The sequence below is a fragment of the Hyla sarda genome, chromosome 8 (genome assembly GCF_029499605.1).
Source record: "Hyla sarda isolate aHylSar1 chromosome 8, aHylSar1.hap1, whole genome shotgun sequence".
NCBI classification, from domain to species: Eukaryota; Metazoa; Chordata; class Amphibia; order Anura; family Hylidae; genus Hyla; species Hyla sarda.
Window position 1 is genome coordinate 228,677,490 of NC_079196.1, and position 21,250 is coordinate 228,698,739.

Consider the following 21,250-nt stretch of genomic DNA (forward strand, 5'->3'; position numbering starts at 1 on the left):
TTCCTTACAAGTAGAGAGCTTCAAAGTTAGAAAAATGCTAAATTTTCAAAATTTTCATGAAATTTTGGGATTTTTCACCAAAAAAGGATGCAAGTAACAACGAAAATTTACCACCAAAATAAAGTAGAATATGTCACAAAAAAACAATCTCAGAATCAGAATATGCGGTAAAAGTGTTTTCGTGTTATTAATTCATAAAGCGACGGTGGTCAGAATTGCGAAAAAGGGCTCAGTCCTTAAGGTGATATACAAGGGGGGCGGACCAGGAGTTAAGGGGATGATTTGGTTAATTATTTCAATGTACTTGCATCCTGCATGTATTGCTTTGTAAGTTCTTCTGTTTTCTGGTACAGGAAAATCCTTTAACCCCATTGTGCCGCCTACGGACTCCAGGAAATAAAAATTTCAGGTAGGAACAAATTTCCCACATATATAGCCCGGCTCCGCTCCCTCCTGACATGTTCAGGTATATTCATATATACAACGATACTATATCCATATGTATATATATAAATATATTGTGATGAGGTGGCAAGGAAAGGGTGTATTTCCTTGGCTAACCCTGAAGTATCTCTCACCTGCTTCTTACGTAATGAGGCAGGAGGGAAGGGAGGTGTATATGAGATGGAGACTCAGTCTAATGTGGGCTCTTCCTAGGAGACAGCATGTGGGCTGTAGGGGGGAGACAGAGCCTGCTGAGGAGTACACAGCCCGAGCTATGAGAGGCTCAAAGAGAGTGACATGAATTGTGAGTAGAAGGTTGCAGGGCACATATGTTTAACCGGCTGAGGGAAGCTCAGAGGTTGTTAGTCAGGACAAGCTGATCTGTTTAGTCAGTGACCAGACGGTCTAGGATTTTGTTTTGTTCCTGCTTTTTGTTTATTTCTTTCCCTGCAACCTGTCTAATAAAACTGGCAAGGTGCCAGATTTGCATTATAAACATTTGTTTGCTGGTTTATTGAGAAGAAACGCATCCTGTGGCGTATATATCAATCATACAGGTATATACTTCTATCCATATACACATATATAGCCTGAGTCTGCTCCCTCCTGACATGTTCAGGTATATTTATATATACAATTACACTATATATATCAATCATACAGGTATATACTTCTATCCATATACACGTATATAGCTCTGCTCCGCTCCCTCCTGACATGTTCAGGTATATTTATATATACAATTACACTATATCCATATATATATATATGAATCAAACAGGTATATACTTCTATCCATATATATATATCATACAGGTATATACTTCTATCCATATACACGTATATAGCTCTGCTCCGCTCCCTCCTGACATGTTCAGGTATATTTATATATACAATTACACTATATTCATATATATATATGTATATGAATCAAACAGGTATATACTGCTATCCATATATATCTATCATACAGGTATATACTTCTATCCATATATATATATCATACAGGTATCCATATACACGTATATAGCCCGGCTCCGCTCCCTCCTGACATGTTCAGGCACAGGAGACGCTATCACCACAGGCTCCTTCATTTCCATAACCGTCAGGAATGATAAGCGATATGTAAATGAGGGGATGATGATGATTTATAGGGTGGGGGAGGCTCCGGGTATATTGTACAGTATTAGATATTCAGACGCTCCAGTAGATTCTTACGTCTTGTAGGGAGATCCCCCCATGTAGACTCGGGGTCCTCCACCATCCTGCAGGACATGACGACTCCCCCCCAGACTCTGGACACACGGTGAGGTAAGTGATAAGATTATACTGGGGGGTCTGATCTGCAGAGATGGCGGCACACCCTGGGGGAGCGGGATCAATAGCGTCATATGGCACAAGGACCGGTGAACGCAACACGATAGGTACGGTGCCATTCTGCAGACTGGTTGGACCCTCTTACGGCTGTGGGACTTGTTATTAGCGCCAATTCTTGCCCAATGTGGGTGTGTGGTTTTTCTAGTTGATGTGCAAAATGTATTATGTTGCACACGTGACTTCGTAAATTTGCGCAAATGCCAGGAGTGTGCACTGGAGTACATTTGGAGTACATTTGCGCAAAAATAATTTTTGCGTAAGTATTAAATGTGCACACCAAACAGCGCATCTGCTAACCACACCACCCGGGAAGTGACCAATGAGAAAACTGATGACGCCAGGGAAACGCATACTGCGCAAAATTAAATGTTAAGTCAGTGCGCAAAATAACAACATGCTGCATGTGCAATTTGGTAGGTGCAGCCAGCTGATGATTTCTCGCTTTGGTGTTAATAAATCTTGTGCATTTTTCATTTTGTTCCTAGAAAATTTTTCTGAATTTTTGGGGTCAGGGGGTCAGGGGGTCAGGGGGTCAGGGGGAAAACATAAAAAAAAAATATATATTAATAATTCTGGCAGCATAAAATAAAACGATGATATCGGTCATAGATCAGATGTCAGAAGATAAAAAGCCACCGCCCAGTCGCCATCTTATGCCTTGCGGTTCAGCTGACGCTGTTAACCCCTTAAAGACACAAACAGAGTGGAATGTGACCAGGAGCAGGGACAACCCCAGGGACCTGACTATGGCTGATAAGACTGATCGACCCAACGGCTGTCCGGCCATATCTCCTGTACTAAGTGGAAAAAAAAGTGGAAAAAAAGTGGAAAAAAAATCAACAAATAAATAATAAATAATAAGTCAATAAATCAATAAATAAAAAGTCAAGAAATGAATCAACAAATCAGTAAATAATAAGTCAATAAATAATAGGTCAATAAATCAATAAATAAAAAGTCAATAAATAAATAAAAAGTCAATAAATCAATCAAAAAATTTGTAAATAATAAGTCAGTAAAGTAAATAAATAATGACAAAATAGTAAAACAAATGAATAAAGCAAAAATTTGTAAAAAATAAATAAAAACAAACAAACATGCAAATTGTTTTTAAATAAAAATACATTTTATTACATTTAATCCCCCCAAAAAGTATACACATAATAAGTATCATCAAATAACAACAACGTGTAAAATAAATGTATAGATCATTACGATAATCAGTGTACAGTTAAAATAAAACTTTAAAAAGAATAAATAATAATAATAATACATTAAGAAATTGCACAAATTTTAACCAATCATCACAAAAAAAATTAAAATAAATACATATAAAAAAGGAAAATAAGGAAAATTGGTTAAAACACCTCAAATAAACACGCATTTTTATTAAATAGAAACGTCTTTTATTAAAAAGAATCCAAAAATATCATACACATATTCGGTATGATCAAGTAACAACCTGTAAAAACAAAATAAATTAATTAATTACCACAATTTACTTTTTAAACCGCACAAATCCTATTTAATTATTCATTTATTTAGTTATTTTTATTTTAAAAAAAATTATAATTTTACCTTATTTTTTTTTTTGCCAACATAAAAACTGAATCTAACAAATATAATAAAATCCCAATGTAATTATCTACCAAAAACTGTCACCGACATAAAGTAAAAAAATTTCATACAAATATAAATAAATAAATCATTAAAAAAAAAAAAGGTCCTTAAGGGGTTAATAACTTTACAAGTTATGGAAACTTTGTATCAGCGTTGCCCTCTGCTGACCTCTAGAGGTCAATGTGAAGAATGCACCAAGAGAAATGTATTAGTCAGATAAACTGTAGATCAGTGTTTCCCAACCAGGGTGCCTCCAGCTGTTGCAAAACCACAACTTCCAGCATGCCCGGAGGGAGTTGTAGTTTTGCAACAGCTGGAGGCTCCCGGGTTGGGACACACTGATAAAGATCATTGTCCAGTGGTTTAAAATGGTGAGCCTGGGGGCTGAGGAGACCACCCAGGTGCAGGAAGTCTTAAAGAGTTTATCCGGGAATAGAAAAACAGAGCTAATTTCTTTTAAAAAACGCTCCTCATCTGTTTCCAAGTTGGGTGCGGTTCTGCAGCTCAGTTCCACTGAAGCGAACGGTGCCAAATTGTAATAACACAGACAACCGGGGGACAGATGGGGATCTGTTTTGGAAAGAAATTAGCTCTGTTTTTCTATTCCTGGATAACCCCTTTAAAGGGGTACTATGCTGAAAATGAAGCGGGCGTGGTGTGATATCACAAACACGGAAGCTCCAAGCTTTTGGCCCTGAGACTGCGGGGGTCCCCAGCGGCATGATTCACGTGATCAGACAACATTTTATCCCCTATACTTTGGATAGGCCATAAGATGTTTTCCGGCGGAGTACCGCTTTAATCCTTCCACGTGATAAAACTGCCTGCAGTCACCACTAGGGGGAGCTCACTGCATATGGATTTGTCATTGTATAATTCTGTACTAGTCATCCAGATTACTGACTCTGCACATTATAGGGGCACTCCGAAGGGGGGGGGGGGGGAATTAAAATCAACTGGAGCCAGAAAGGTGGCAGCAGAGAGCCCTGTGGTCAGACTGGAAATAACTACACAACTTCCTCTGTAGTATGCAGCAGCTGATAAGTACTGGAAGGATTAAGATTTTTCTATAGAAGTCATTTACAAATCTGTTTAACTTTCTGGCACCAGTTGATTTTTAAAAGATTTTTGTTTTCCTCCGGAGTACCCCTTTAATGTGCAGAGTCGATTACCTGGATGACCAGTAAATAATTATATAATGATAAATCCATATGCGTGAGCTCCCCCTAGTGGTGGAAGTTTTATCATGTGATTGTATCTAGGCAGGAGGGGTTGGAGTGCCCCTATAATGATATATATAATGTTATTATTTGGGAGGTGGAAAATCTATTTTTTTTATCTCTTTATAATAACTGAATTACATATAACCCCGAAACCCAAATTCTTCTTCTTGTTTTACACAATCTAATAATGGATAGCCCAGAGTCGGGCCGCGGGGCACAGTGCAGGGATCGGTCACAGATACAAATTTTTTTAATCTGTTCCTGGAATTTGATGGAACGATAAGAAATCTTAGTAGCTGCCGGGAGCAGCGATGCTAATATACAGGGCGGCCTGCCAAGACGTGACAGCTGCGGATGTGCGGAGCCAAGACGTGTCAGCTGCGGATGTGTGGAGCCAAGACGTGACAGCTGCGGATGTGCGGAGCCAAGACGTGACAGCTGCGGATGTGCGGAGCCAAGACGTGACAGCTGCGGATGTGCGGAGCCAAGACGTGTCAGCTGCGGATGTGCGGAGCCAAGACGTGACAGCTGCGGATGTGCGGAGCCAAGACGTGACAGCTGCGGATGTGCGGAGCCAAGACGTGTCAGCTGCGGATGTGCGGAGCCAAGACGTGACAGCTGCGGATGTGCGGAGCCAGGACGTGACAGCTGCGGATGTGCGGAGCCAGGACGTGACAGCTGCGGATGTGCGGAGCCAAGACGTGACAGCTGTGGATGTGCGGAGCCAAGACGTGACAGCTGCGGATGTGCGGAGCCAAGACGTGACGCCATCACCAGGAGATCGCTCCTCTATATATACAGGTTCTATTACTTCACTTCAATCGCTGCAATAAACATGTGGACCGGCTGCTCCCGTTTTGTGTATACAGCTCCCCCCCTCACACTTTATATTGTGTCTCCCCCTCATTCTGTGACTCCCGAGTCGCCGTCCTCTGACCCCCTAGGTGTGGACCCCAGAGACCTGTGATGTGACCCCTGAGGCCCAGATTGTATAGGCCTGTGTTATGACCCAAAGGCCCGGACCTCATAGACATGTGATGTCAGCCCTGGGGCCTTGAACTTATAGCCCTGTGATGTGACCCCAGAGGCCCGGACCCCATAGCCCCTTGATGTGACCCCATAGCCATGGACTTCATAGCCCTGTAATGTGACCCCTGAGGCCTAGACCCCATAGACCTGTGATTTGACTCTTCAGGCCCGGACCCCATAGCTTGTGATGTGACCCCTGAGGCCTAGACCCCATAGACCTGTGATTCGACTCTTCAGGCCCGGACCTCGTAGCTTGTGATGTGACCCCTGAAGCCCAGACCCGATAAATCTATGATATGACTCCTTATGCCTAGACCCCATATCCCTGTTATGTGACCCCAGATGCCCGGACCCCATATCCCTGTGATGTGACCCCAGATGCCCGGACCCCATATCCCTGTGATGTGACCCCAGATGCCCGGACCCCATATCCCTGTGATGTGACCCCAGATGCCCGGACCCCATATCCTTGTGATGTGACCCCAGATGCACGGACCCCATATCCCTGTGATGTGACCCCAGATGCACGGACCCCATATCCCTGTTATGTGACCCCAGATGCATGGACCCCATATCCCTGTAATGTGACCTCAGATGCTCGGACCCCATATCCCTGTGATGTGACCTCAGATGCCCGAACCCCATATCCCTGTGATGTGACCCCAGAGGCCTGGACCCCAGAGGCCTGGACCCCATATCCCTGTGATGTGACCCCAGATGCCTGGACCCCATATCCCTGTGATGTGACTCCAGAGGCCTGGACCCCATATCCCTGTAATGTGACCCCAGATGCTCGGACCCCATATCCCTGTGATGTGACCCCAGATGCCCGGACCCCATATCCCTGTGATGTGACCCCAGAGGCCTGGATCCCATATCCCTGTGATGTGACCCCAGATGCCCGGACCCCATATCCCTGTGATGTGACCCCAGATGCCCGGACCCCATATCCCTGTGATATGACCCCAGAGGCCTGGACCCCATATCCCTGTGATGTGACCCCAGATGCCCGGACCCCATATCCCTGTGATGTGACCCCAGATGCCCGGACCCCATATCCCTGTGATATGACCCCAGAGGCCTGGATCCCATATCCCTGTGATATGACCCCAGAGGCCTGGACCCCATATCCCTGTGATGTGACCCCTGAAGCCCAGACCCGATAAATCTATGATATGACTCCTTATGCCTAGACCCCATATCCCTGTTATGTGACCCCAGATGCCCGGACCCCATATCCCTGTGATGTGACCCCAGATGCCCGGACCCCATATCCCTGTGATGTGACCCCAGATGCCCGGACCCCATATCCCTGTGATGTGACCCCAGATGCCCGGACCCCATATCCTTGTGATGTGACCCCAGATGCACGGACCCCATATCCCTGTGATGTGACCCCAGATGCACGGACCCCATATCCCTGTTATGTGACCCCAGATGCACGGACCCCATATCCCTGTAATGTGACCTCAGATGCTCGGACCCCATATCCCTGTGATGTGACCTCAGATGCCCGAACCCCATATCCCTGTGATGTGACCCCAGAGGCCTGGACCCCAGAGGCCTGGACCCCATATCCCTGTGATGTGACCCCAGATGCCCGGACCCCATATCCCTGTGATGTGACTCCAGAGGCCTGGACCCCATATCCCTGTAATGTGACCCCAGATGTTCGGACCCCATATCCCTGTGATGTGACCCCAGATGCCCGGACCCCATATCCCTGTGATGTGACCCCAGAGGCCTGGATCCCATATCCCTGTGATGTGACCCCAGATGCCCGGACCCCATATCCCTGTGATGTGACCCCAGATGCCCGGACCCCATATCCCTGTGATATGACCCCAGAGGCCTGGACCCCATATCCCTGTGATGTGACCCCAGATGCCTGGATCCCATATCCCTGTGATATGACCCCAGAGGCCTGGACCCCATATCCCTGTGATGTGACCCCAGATGCCCGGACCCCATATCCCTGTGATGTGACCCCAGATGCCCGGACCCCATATCCCTGTGATATGACCCCAGATGCCCGGACCCCATATCCCTGTGATGTGACCCCAGATGCCCGGACCCCATATCCCTGTTATGTGACCCCAGATGCCCGGACCCCATATCCCTGTGATGTGACCCCAGATGCCTGGACCCCATATCCCTGTGATGTGACCCCAGATGCCCGGACCCCATATCCCTGTGATGTGACCCCAGATGCCTGGACCCCATATCCCTGTGATGTGACCCCAGATGCCCGGACCCCATATCCCTGTGATGTGACCCCAGATGCCCGGACCCCATATCCCTGTGATGTGACCCCAAATGCCTGGACCCCATATCCCTGTGATGTAACCCCAGATGCCCGGACCCCATATCCCTGTGATGTGACCCCAGATGCCTGGACCCCATATCCCTGTGATGTGACCCCAGATGCCCGGACCCCATATCCCTGTGATGTGACCCCAGATGCCCGGACCCCATATCCCTGTGATGTGACCCCAGATGCCTGGACCCCATATCCCTGTGATGTGACCCCAGATGCCCGGACCCCATATCCCTGTGATGTGACCCCAGAGGCCTGGATCCCAGATGCCTGGACCCCATATCCCTGTGATGTGACCTCAGATGCCTGGACCCCATATCCCTGTGATGTGACCCCAGATGCACGGACCCCATATCCCTGTTATGTGACCCCAGATGCCCGGACCCCATATCCCTGTGATGTGACCCCAGAGGCCTGGACCCCATATCCCTGTGATGTGACCCCAGAGGCCTGGACCCCATATCCCTGTGATGTGACCCCAGATGCCCGGACCCCATATCCCTGTGATGTGACCCCAGATGCCCGGACCCCATATCCCTGTGATGTGACCCCAAATGCCTGGACCCCATATCCCTGTGATGTGACCCCAGAGGCCTGGACCCCATATCCCTGTGATGTGACCCCAGATGCCTGGACCCCATATCCCTGTGATGTGACCCCAGATGCCTGGACCCCATATCCCTGTGATGTGACCCCAGAGGCCTGGACCCCATATCCCTGTGATATGACCCCAGAGGCCTGGATCCCATATCCCTGTGATGTGACCCCAGAGGCCTGGACCCCATATCCCTGTGATGTGACCCCAGATGCCCGGACCCCATATCCCTGTGATGTGACCCCAGATGCCCGGACCCCATATCCCTGTGATGTGACCCCAGAGGCCTGGATCCCATAGCTCTAGAGGTCAGCAGAGGATAACACTAATGTTGCAGCCGCTGGCGGTCCAGGCATGCTGAGAGTTGTAGTTCTGTAACACCTGGAGGCATCCTAGTTGGGAAGCACTGACCTAGAGGCCAAGGCTGAAATTGATAATTAAATCTAGAGGTTAAATTGTTGAACCGGATTTATCTCTGATGCCGGATGTAGGTGTCAGCTGCATATAATAGCCGGCACTCACCATGTAGGGGGCACTCAGCTCCTGAGCCCACTCCATACATCCGGACCCCACATTGATGTACATGTGCGCCAGATGTGGGAAGGGGTTATGTGACGTATGATACGGTATTTGTAGATTTCTCTTTTCTCTAGAGCGGAGATTTCCAAACTTTTCCTGTAGATGACATTATTGTTAGATGTTCATAGTTTGGTGACACAAACCTCGCCGCACCCAGACCCCCAACTGCACGTATCGCACTGCGCATCCTACAACGCACGTTATACCATGATCCAGTATTAGTGTTAGAAATGTGGCCTTGATCCTCCACTGACACATTTCATTCCCCCATCCTGACCCCTGCGCCACATCATTCCCTTCCTCTGATCCTTCCCTGTGGCATTTCCTCCCCCCCCCCCTGTTCACATCATCCCCCCCTTTATCCCCCCTGTTCCACATCATTCCCCCCATTTATCCCCCCTGTTCACATCATTCCCCCTTTATCCCCCTATTCCACATCATCCCCCCATTTATCACCCCTGTTCCACATCATTCCCCCCATTTATCCCCCCTGTTCCACATCATCCCCCCCTTTATCCCCCTGTCCCACATCATTCCCCCCCCCTTTATCCCCCTGTTCCACATCATTCCCCCATTTATCCCCCCTGTTCCACATCATTCCCCCCATTTATCCCCCCTGTTCCACATCATTCCCCCCTTTATCCCCCCTGTTCCACATCATCCCCCCTTTATCCCCCCTGTTCCACATCATCCCCCCCTTTATCCCCCCTGTTCCACATCATCCCCCCCCCTGTTCACATCATTCCCTTCCTCTGATCCTTCCCTGTGGCATTTCATCCCCCCCCTGTTCACATCATCCCCCTTTATCCCCCCTGTTCCACATCATCCCCCCTTTATCCCCCCCCTGTTCCACATCATCCCCCCTTTATCCCCCCCCTGTTCCACATCATTTCCCCTTTATCCCCCTGTTCCACATCATCCCCCCTTTATCCCCCTGTTCCACATCATCCCCCCTTTATCCCCCCCCTGTTCCACATCATCCCCCCCATTTATCCCCCCTGTTCCACATAATTTCCCCTTTATCCCCCCCCCTGTTCCACATCATTTCCCCTTTATCCCCCCCCCCTGTTCCACATCATCCCCCCTTTATCACCCTGTTCCACATCATCCCCCCTTTATCACCCTGTTCCACATCATCCCCCCTTTATCCCCCCTTTATCCCCCTGTTCCACATCATCCCCCCTTTATCACCCTGTTCCACATCATCCCCCCTTTATCCCCCCCCTGTTCCACATCATCTCCCCTTTATCCCCCTGTTCCACATCATTTCCCCTTTATCCCCCTGTTCCACATCTTCCCCCCTTTATCCCCCTGTTCCACATCATCCCCCTTTATCACCCTGTTCCACATGATTTCCCCTTTATCCCCCTGTTCCACATCATCCCCCCTTTATCCCCCTGTTCCACATCATCCCCCCTTTATCCCCCTGTTCCACATCATTTCCCCTTTATCCCCCTGTTCCACATCATCCCCCCTTTATCCCCCTGTTCCACATTCTCCCCCCTTTATCCCCCCTGTGCCATTTCAGTCCCCCCCCCCCTCTTTTTCCCCCTTTGATCCCCTGCTGTGCCACTGCATTTCTCTCCTCGCATGTTACCCCCTGTGCCCTCCGGCAGGCTCAGGAGTAGGTTCGACGTCTCGGCGGGTCTGAGGAGCGACGTCCCCTGCCCGGCACTGATGAGTCACTTCCTCCTGCTCCGCTCCATAGCGCGACATCAGGGGCGTGACTCGTCAGTCCCAGCAGCCACCGCTGCTCACAGGCAGCTGGGGTCACGGACACTTCAAATCAGTGATCAGCGGCACCCAGTTTGGAAGGCCCTGGTCTAGAGTTTCAGAAACCATGTTGTCTCATCAGAAGCTGCCACCATGGTCTCCTCTTCCTTGGTTTACCATAAGGTTTTACCGCTTGCTCTATATTCCCGCTGCCCCAGACGTCACCCAATGGAACAAATGGAGATGCACACAGGGATATGCTCTGTCTGTCACATTTATTAAGGGCAACGGGAAAAGACGTCCTGATCACCGGGGCCCATCTTATCTTCTACCAAGGAGTGAAGCATAGTGGCCCTCACACAGGAGAGCATCCATATTACTGGGGCCCATCTTATCTTCTAAAGTGAGGGACGGAAGGAGGATGGTGACGCAGATGATGAAACTGCCCAGACCTTCACGATGGACGCCGTCCTATAAGAATGTATTGTAAACGTTACTGACGGCAGAAACCCCCGGAAGAGATGGAGCCATAATGTCACCGCACAAGTATTAAGATGGCCCCAAAAATCCAACTTATCCATTCAGTGTAAAGTCCTCTGCAATGTTCTCTACAGATTCTGAACCGGAGCTGGAGGGGGTCAGAGACGGGAGAATGGGAGGACTACAGGACCCAGCAAGATTATCAGAATAAGGGTTATTTACTTAGGGGCGACCTAATAACTGTATAATATAAATAACTGTATAAATATATGTATAAATATATCAGGACCGTACAGAGATCTCTCCATGATCTATTTATACCCAGGACTGTATATATAACAAGGAGGTGACCTAATAATATATATAATATATCAGGACCGTACAGAGATCTCTCCATGATCTATTTATACCCAGGACTGTATATATAACAAGGAGGTGACCTAATAATATATATAATATATCAGGACCGTACAGAGATCTCTCCATGATCTATTTATACCCAGGACTGTATCTATAACAAGGAGGTGACCTAATAATATATATAATATATCAGGACAGTACAGAGATCTCTCCATGATCTATTTATACCCAGGACTGTATATATAACAAGGAGGTGACCTAATAATATATATAATATATCAGGACCGTACAGAGATCTCTCCATGATCTATTTATACCCAGGACTGTATATATAACAAGGAGGTGACCTAATAATATATATAATATATCAGGACAGTACAGAGATCTCTCCATGATCTATTTATACCCAGGACTGTATCTATAACAAGGAGGTGACCTAATAATATATATAATATATCAGGACCGTACAGAGATCTCTCCATGATCTATTTATACCCAGGACTGTATCTATAACAAGGAGGTGACCTAATAATATATATATCAGGACAGTACAGAGATCTCTCCATGATCTATTTATACCCAGGACTGTATATATAACAAGGAGGTGACCTAATAATATATATATAATATATCAGGACAGTACAGAGATCTCTCCATTACCTATTTATACCCAGGACTGTATATATAACAAGAAGGTGACCTAATAATATATATATATATATATCAGGACAGTACAGAGATCTCTCCATGATCTATTTATACCCAGGACTGTATATATAACAAGGAGGTGACCTAATAATATATATATAATATATCAGGACAGTACAGAGATCTCTCCATGATCTATTTATACCCAGGACTGTATATATAACAAGGAGGTGACCTAATAATATATATATAATATATCAGGACAGTACAGAGATCTCTCCATGATCTATTTATACCCAGGACTGTATATATAACAAGGATGTGACCTAATAATATATATAATATATCAGGACAGTACAGAGATCTCTCCATGATCTATTTATACCCAGGACTGTATCTATAACAAGGAGGTGACCTAATAATATATATAATATATCAGGACAGTACAGAGATCTCTCCATGATCTATTTATACCCAGGACTGTATATATAACAAGGAGGTGACCTAATAATACATATATAATATATCAGGACAGTACAGAGATCTCTCCATGATCTATTTATACCCAGGACTGTATATATAACAAGGAGGTGACCTAATAATATATATAATATATCAGGACAGTACAGAGATCTCTCCATGATCTATTTATACCCAGGACTGTATATATAACAAGGAGGTGACCTAATAATACATATATAATATATCAGGACAGTACAGAGATCTCTCCATGATCTATTTATACCCAGGACTGTATATATAACAAGGAGGTGACCTAATAATATATATAATATATCAGGACAGTACAGAGATCTCTCCATGATCTATTTATACCCAGGACTGTATCTATAACAAGGAGGTGACCTAATAATATATATAATATATCAGGACCGTACAGAGATCTCTCCATGATCTATTTATACCCAGGACTGTATCTATAACAAGGAGGTGACCTAATAATATATATATCAGGACAGTACAGAGATCTCTCCATGATCTATTTATACCCAGGACTGTATATATAACAAGGAGGTGACCTAATAATATATATATAATATATCAGGACAGTACAGAGATCTCTCCATTACCTATTTATACCCAGGACTGTATATATAACAAGAAGGTGACCTAATAATATATATATATATATCAGGACAGTACAGAGATCTCTCCATGATCTATTTATACCCAGGACTGTATATATAACAAGGAGGTGACCTAATAATATATATATAATATATCAGGACAGTACAGAGATCTCTCCATGATCTATTTATACCCAGGACTGTATATATAACAAGGAGGTGACCTAATAATATATATATAATATATCAGGACAGTACAGAGATCTCTCCATGATCTATTTATACCCAGGACTGTATCTATAACAAGGAGGTGACCTAATAATATATATAATATATCAGGACAGTACAGAGATCTCTCCATGATCTATTTATACCCAGGACTGTATATATAACAAGGAGGTGACCTAATAATACATATATAATATATCAGGACAGTACAGAGATCTCTCCATGATCTATTTATACCCAGGACTGTATATATAACAAGGAGGTGACCTAATAATATATATAATATATCAGGACAGTACAGAGATCTCTCCATGATCTATTTATACCCAGGACTGTATATATAACAAGGAGGTGACCTAATAATACATATATAATATATCAGGACAGTACAGAGATCTCTCCATGATCTATTTATACCCAGGACTGTATATATAACAAGGGGGCATCCTCTACATCAGTGGTCTCCAAACTGTGGACCTCCAGATGTGGCAAAACTACAACTCCCAGCATGCCCGGACAGCCAAAGGCTGTCCGGGCATGCTGGGAGTTGTAGTTTTGCCACATCTGGAGGTCCACTGTTTGGAGACCACTGCTCTACCTTGTGCAAATGAGCAGTCGCCCATAGCAACCAATCAGATTCACACTTTCATTTTTCAGAGACCATTTTGAAAATTAAAGCTGGGATCCGATTGGTCGCTATGGGTGACTGCTGGGAGTTGTAGTTTTGCCACATCTGGAGGTCCACTGTTTGAAGACCACTGCTCTACCTTGTGCAGAGGAGCAGTTGCCCATAGCAACCAATCAGATCATTTTTTCAGAGGCCATTTTGAAAATGAAAGCTGGGATCTGATTGGTTGCTATGGGCGACTGCTCCTCAGCACTCGGCCTGATACATCTCCCCCGTACCTCCTCAGCGTCTCCTGCGTCTCCTTCTTCTGCTGGACGGAGAGGACTTGTATCTGTTGGTGGATCCTGATCCGCAGCTGTAGCGGCTCCTTCTGCCTCTGGCCATGGAGCGGCGGCTGAACCTGCCCATACACATCTTCAGGTGGTGACTGATCCAGAAGAGAAGAGAAACCGAGAAAACTCGTCTATGACATCATCCGGTGACATCACACAGCAACGGGGCCAAACATTATAACATCTCCTATTAACTCCTTCTGGAAAAGGCCTATCAGGAGCTTAAGGAATGTCAGTCCTATATTTTTTATTATTTTTAGTATATATATATATATTTTTTTTTCTCTAATTTTCTTTTATTATTAATTGTATTTACTTTTTGCAGAGGGAATAGAAAAGTAATTCTGTAAATTTTTGCTCCTTTTTTTAAAATTTATTTTTATTTAATTTAAGTTTTGCAGTTTTCACTGAATGGTTAAAATAACACGTTACCTTATTAACATCACATTGTAGTATGTGACAACTTTGGCGATATCATCTATATTATTCATGTATTAATAATGTTACAAACATAAAAACACGTTATAAGGATTTTTATTATTTTACTGCACAAATTATTTTTGGCCCTTGGCTGCCATGGTACCCACTCCCCCCCCACCCCCTCCTGACTCTGACTAACCACCTAGATGCCACAGTCACTATTGACTACAGTATCTCAACAGTTCCCAAGCAGTGTGCCTCCAGCTGTTGCAAAACTACAACTCCCAGCATGTTTTGCAACAGCTGGAGGCACATATGTTAGGAAAACTCTGACCTAAGGCTGTATGAGCATGCTGGGAGTTGTAGTGTTGCAACAGCTGAAGGCACCTTGGTTGTGAAACACTGATCCAGAGGGTTAAAGTGTTTCTGTCACATCATATCTACCCGCGCATGCACCGCCCGTGTTTATTAGTAGTGTTGAGCGGCATAGGCCACATTCGAATTCGCGAATATTCGCGAATATATGGACGAATATTCGTCATATATTCGCGGATATTCGCAATATTCTCGTTTTATTTTCGCATATGCGAACATTCGCATATGCGAAAATTACCATATACAAAATTAGCGTATGCGAATGTTCGCATATGCGCAAATTAGCATATGTTAATCTTCGCATATGCGAATTTTCGCCCGGCAGTCTCACACAGTAGTATTAGAGTCTTCTTTACACCACACAAGCTGGAAGCAGAGAGGGATGATCACTGTGATGTGTGCTGTGAAAAAAATAAAATAAATAAACGAATATTCGTAATTCCGAATATATAGCGCTATATTCGCGAAATTCGCGAATTCGCGAATATGCGATATTCGCGAATAATATTCGAATTGCGAATATTCGCGAGCAACACTATTTATTAGAGCGCATGAGTAGCAGTATGGGTTGCGGTATGGGTTTGCGATATGGGGGTATGGGTTGCGGTGTGGATTGCAGTATGGGATGCGGTATGGGTTGCGGTGTGGATTGCAGTATGGGATGCGGTATGGGTTGCGGTGTGGATTGCAGTATGGGATGCGGTATGGGTTGCAGTATGGGATGCGGTATGGGTTGCAGTATGGGGTTGCGGTATGGGGTTGCGGTATGGGTTGCGGTATGGGTTGCGGTATGGGGTGCGGTATAGCTTTGCGATATGGGTTGCGGTATGGGTTGCAGTATGGGTTGCGGTATGGGTTTGCAGTATGGGTTGCGGTATGGGTTGCAGTATAGGTTGCGGTATGGGTTTCTGTATGGGTTGCGGTATGGGATGCAGTATGGGTTTCAGTATAGGTTTGCGATATGGGTTGCGGTATGGGTTGCAGTATGGGTTGCGGTATGGGTTTGCAGTATTGGTTGCGGTATGGGTTTGCAGTATGGGTTGCGGTATGGGTTGCGGTGTGGGTTTGCAGTATGGGTTGCGGTATGGGTTGTGGTATGGGTTGTGGTATGGGTTGCGGTATGGGTTGTGGTGTGGGTTTCAGTATGGGTTGCGGTATGGGTTGCGGTATAGGTTGCGGTATAGATCGCGGTATGGGTTTCTGTATGGGTTGCGGTATGGGTTTCTGTATGGGTTGCAGTATGGGTTGCAGTAAGGGTTGCGGTATGGGTTGCAGTATGGCTTGTGGTATGGGTTGCAGTATAGGTTGCGGTATGGGTTGCGGTATAAGTTGCGGTATGGGTTTCTGAATGGGTTGCGGTATGGGTTGCAGTATGGGTTGCGGTATGGGTTTCTGTACGGGATGCAGTATGGGTTGCGGTATGGGTTGCGGTATGGGTTGCAGTATGGGTTGCGGTATGGGTTGCAGTATGGGTTGCGGTATGGGTTTCTGTATGGGTTGCAATATGGGTTGCGGTATGGGTTGCGGTATAGGTTGCGGTATGGGTTTCTGTATGGGTTGCGGTATGGGTTGCAGTATGGGTTTCTGTATGGGTTGCGGCATGGGTTGCGGTATGGGTTGCGGTATAGGTTGCGGTATGGGTTGCGGTATGAGTTGCAGTATGGGATGCTATTCCACTGTGGACATGTGGTGGTGAAGACCTTCATCTCGGTCGCACTACACGGCCCTAAAGAAGACCTCCTTCTGTACAGGTATAAGGTTTAGGTGTACCTACCCCCGATTTGAATGTAGTTGTCTTGTTGGGGGGGTCACACTATTTAATCCAAATGTGCACTTATAATATTGTAAATATGCAACTAAGACAACATGAAACCATAAACAATTGTCTCCAAACAGATGAAGAAGGCCTCATGAGAACAGACCAGAAATACTGCCCCCTATAGACATACTAAGGCATATCCGGGTCAAGTGTCCACCAGGAAAATCTGACATATGGCCACTTATGGGGAAGGGGAGATCAGCCCCCTCTACCGACCTGCCAGGTGTTGTCCCATGTTCCCCTCCTCATGTAAGTCCTTGTAGGGGGATTGTGCCCAGTGGGTAATGCCTTCCCTTGTCTGTTTACCCCCCAAGCAGGAATAGTCAGGGCTCAGCAGAGGAGCAGCATTGGGCACCAGTCATCATGGCCGTCACCATACATAATGCCCGGGAGGACCGGGAGCAGAGCATTGTGAGGATTTCTCCCCTAACATTATGGAGGTCAATGAGAGTTGTGTATGTGAGGGGCCATAGAGAAATGGGGGACGTAATGAAAGGAGAGCAAAGAGCAGGCGGGCCGGCAGGAATAAAGTGTGTGTTACGCCGAGCGCTCCGGGTCCCCGCTCCTCCCCGGAGCGCTCGCTTCACTCTCCCCGCTGCAGCGCTCCGGTCAGATCCACTGACCCGGGGCGCTGCGATTCCGCTGCCAGCCGGGATGCGATTCGCGATGCGGGTAGCGCCCGCTCGCGATGCGCACCCCGGCTCCCGTACCTGACTCGCTCTCCCTCGGTCCTGTCCCGGCGCGCGCGGCCCCGCTCCCTAGGGCGCGCGCGCGCCGGGTCTTTGCGATTTAAAGGGCCACTGCGCCGCTGATTGGCGCAGTGATTCCAATTAGTGTCTTCACCTGTGCACTTCCCTATATCACCTCACTTCCCCTGCACTTCCTTGCCGGATCTTGTTGCCATTGTGCCAGTGAAAGCGTTTCCTTGTGTGTTCCTAGCCTGTGTTCCAGACCTCCTGCCGTTGCCCCTGACTACGATCCTTGCTGCCTGCCCCGACCTTCTGCTACGTCCGACCTTGCTTCTGTCTACTCCCTTGTACCGCGCCTATCTTCAGCAGCCAGAGAGGTTGAGCCGTTGCTAGTGGATACGACCTGGTCACTACCGCCGCAGCAAGACCATCCCGCTTTGCGGCGGGCTCTGGTGAAAACCAGTAGTGGCTTAGAACCGATCCACTAGCACGGTCCACGCCAATCCCTCTCTGGCACAGAGGATCCACTACCTGCCAGCCGGCATCGTGACAGTAGATCCGGCCATGGATCCCGCTGAAGTTCCTCTGCCAGTTGTCGCTGACCTTACCACGGTGGTCGCCCAGCAGTCACAACAGATAGCGCAACAAGGCCAACAGCTGTCTCAACTGACCGTTATGCTACAGCAGTTACTACCACAGCTTCAGCAGTCATCTCCTCCACCGGCTCCTGCACCTCCTCCGCAGCGAGTGGCCGCTCCTGGTCTACGCCTATCCTTGCCGGATAAATTTGATGGGGACTCTAAGTTTTGCCGTGGCTTTCTTTCCCAATGTTCCCTGCATCTGGAGATGATGTCGGACCTGTTTCCCACTGAAAGGTCTAAGGTGGCTTTCGTAGTCAGCCTTCTGTCTGGAAAAGCCCTGTCTTGGGCCACACCGCTCTGGGACCGTAATGACCCCGTCACTGCCTCTGTACACTCCTTCTTCTCGGAAATCCGAAGTGTCTTTGAGGAACCTGCCCGAGCCTCTTCTGCTGAGACTGCCCTGTTGAACCTGGTCCAGGGTAATTCTTCCGTTGGCGAGTATGCCGTACAATTCCGTACTCTTGCTTCAGAATTATCCTGGAATAATGAGGCCCTCTGCGCGACCTTTAAAAAAGGCCTATCCAGCAACATTAAAGATGTTCTGGCCGCACGAGAAATTCCTGCTAATCTACATGAACTTATTCACCTAGCCACTCGCATTGACATGCGTTTTTCCGAAAGGCGTCAGGAACTCCGCCAAGATATGGACTCTGTTCGCACGAGGCGTTTCTTCTCCTCGGCTCCTCTCTCCTCTGGTCCCCTGCAATCTGTTCCTGTGCCTCCCGCCGTGGAGGCTATGCAGGTCGACCGGTCTCGCCTGACACCTCAAGAGAGGACACGACGCCGTATGGAGAACCTCTGCCTGTACTGTGCTAGTACCGAACACTTCCTGAGGGATTGTCCTATCCGTCCTCCCCGCCTGGAAAGACGTACGCTGACTCCGCACAAAGGTGAGACAGTCCTTGATGTCTACTCTGCTTCTCCACGTCTTACTGTGCCTGTGCGGATGTCTGCCTCTGCCTTCTCCTTCTCTACTGTGGCCTTCTTGGACTCTGGATCTGCAGGAAATTTTATTTTGGCCTCTCTCGTCAACAAGTTCAACATCCCAGTGACCAGTCTCGCCAGACCCCTTTACATCAATTGTGTAAACAATGAAAGATTGGACTGTACCATACGTTTCCGCACGGAGCCCCTTCTTATGAGCATCGGATCTCATCACGAGAGGATTGAACTTTTGGTCCTCCCCAATTGCACCTCGGAAATTCTCCTTGGACTTCCCTGGCTTCAACTTCATTCCCCAACCCTGGATTGGTCCACTGGGGAGATCAAGAGTTGGGGGTCCTCTTGTTCCAAGAACTGTCTAAAACCGGTTCCCAGTAACCCTTGCCGTAACTCTGTGGTTCCTCCAGTAACCGGTCTCCCTAAGGCCTATATGGACTTCGCGGATGTTTTCTGCAAAAAACAAGCTGAGACTCTACCTCCTCACAGGCCTTATGATTGTCCTATCGACCTCCTCCCGGGCACTACTCCACCCCGGGGCAGAATTTATCCTCTCTCTGCCCCAGAGACTCTTGCCATGTCTGAATACGTCCAGGAGAATCTAAAAAAGGGCTTTATCCGTAAATCCTCCTCTCCTGCCGGAGCCGGATTTTTCTTTGTGTCCAAAAAAGATGGCTCCCTACGTCCTTGCATTGACTACCGCGGTCTTAATAAAATCACGGTTAAGAACCGCTACCCCTTACCCCTCATCTCTGAACTCTTTGATCGCCTCCAAGGTGCCCACATCTTTACTAAATTGGACTTAAGAGGCGCCTATAACCTCATCCGCATCAGAGAGGGGGATGAGTGGAAAACGGCATTTAACACCAGAGATGGACACTTTGAGTATCTGGTCATGCCCTTTGGCCTGTGCAACGCCCCTGCCGTCTTCCAAGACTTTGTTAATGAAATTTTTCGTGATCTGTTATACTCCTGTGTTGTTGTATATCTGGACGATATCCTAATTTTTTCTGCCAATCTAGAAGAACACCGCCAGCATGTCCGTATGGTTCTTCAGAGACTTCGTGACAATCAACTCTATGCCAAAATTGAGAAATGTCTGTTTGAATGCCAATCTCTTCCTTTTCTAGGATATTTGGTCTCTGGCCAGGGACTACAGATGGATCCAGACAAACTCTCTGCCGTCTTAGATTGGCCACGCCCCTCCGGACTCCGTGCTATCCAACGCTTTTTGGGGTTCGCCAATTATTACAGGCAATTTATTCCACATTTTTCTACCGTTGTGGCTCCTATCGTGGCTTTAACCAAAAAAAATGCTGATCCCAAGTCTTGGCCTCCTCAAGCAGAAGACGCCTTTAAACGACTCAAGTCTGCCTTTTCTTCGGCTCCCGTGCTCTCCAGACCTGACCCTTCCAAACCCTTCCTATTGGAGGTTGATGCCTCCTCAGTGGGAGCTGGAGCTGTTCTTCTACAAAAAAATTCTTCCGGGCATGCTGTCACTTGTGGTTTTTTCTCTAGGACCTTCTCTCCAGCGGAGAGGAACTACTCCATCGGGGATCGAGAGCTTCTAGCCATTAAATTAGCACTTGAGGAATGGAGGCATCTGCTGGAGGGATCAAGTTTTCCTGTTATTATCTACACCGACCACAAGAACCTCTCCTACCTCCAGTCTGCCCAACGGCTGAATCCTCGCCAGGCCCGGTGGTCTC

At 47.0% G+C, this 21,250-nt stretch overlaps 1 protein-coding gene and 1 long non-coding RNA gene across 6 annotated transcripts in view; one reads left to right on the forward strand and one right to left on the reverse strand.

Moving 5' to 3' along the window:
* Positions 1 to 390: 390 nt before the first annotated feature.
* The window catches only part of LOC130283983 (up-regulator of cell proliferation-like), a 30,261-nt gene continuing 9,401 nt past the window's right edge, over positions 391 to 21,250 (forward strand). Inside the window, exons 1-3 of one of the 5 annotated variants that reach the window (XM_056533839.1) lie at positions 14,786 to 14,889; positions 17,350 to 17,495; positions 17,590 to 17,802. The gene's annotated coding sequence lies outside the window, so the exon portion shown is untranslated. Of the gene's footprint in view, positions 410 to 14,785; positions 14,890 to 17,349; positions 17,522 to 17,586; positions 17,803 to 21,250 lie in introns of those variants that run through there. The other 4 variants (XM_056533838.1, XM_056533837.1, XM_056533841.1 and 1 more) reach the window with 4 other exon arrangements.
* On the reverse strand, positions 11,154 to 14,775 carry LOC130283996 (uncharacterized). The gene is made up of 2 exons (XR_008846896.1): positions 14,605 to 14,775; positions 11,154 to 11,368 (listed from the first exon to the last, which is right to left on the reverse strand). It is a non-coding gene; the product is annotated as an uncharacterized LOC130283996 (long non-coding RNA).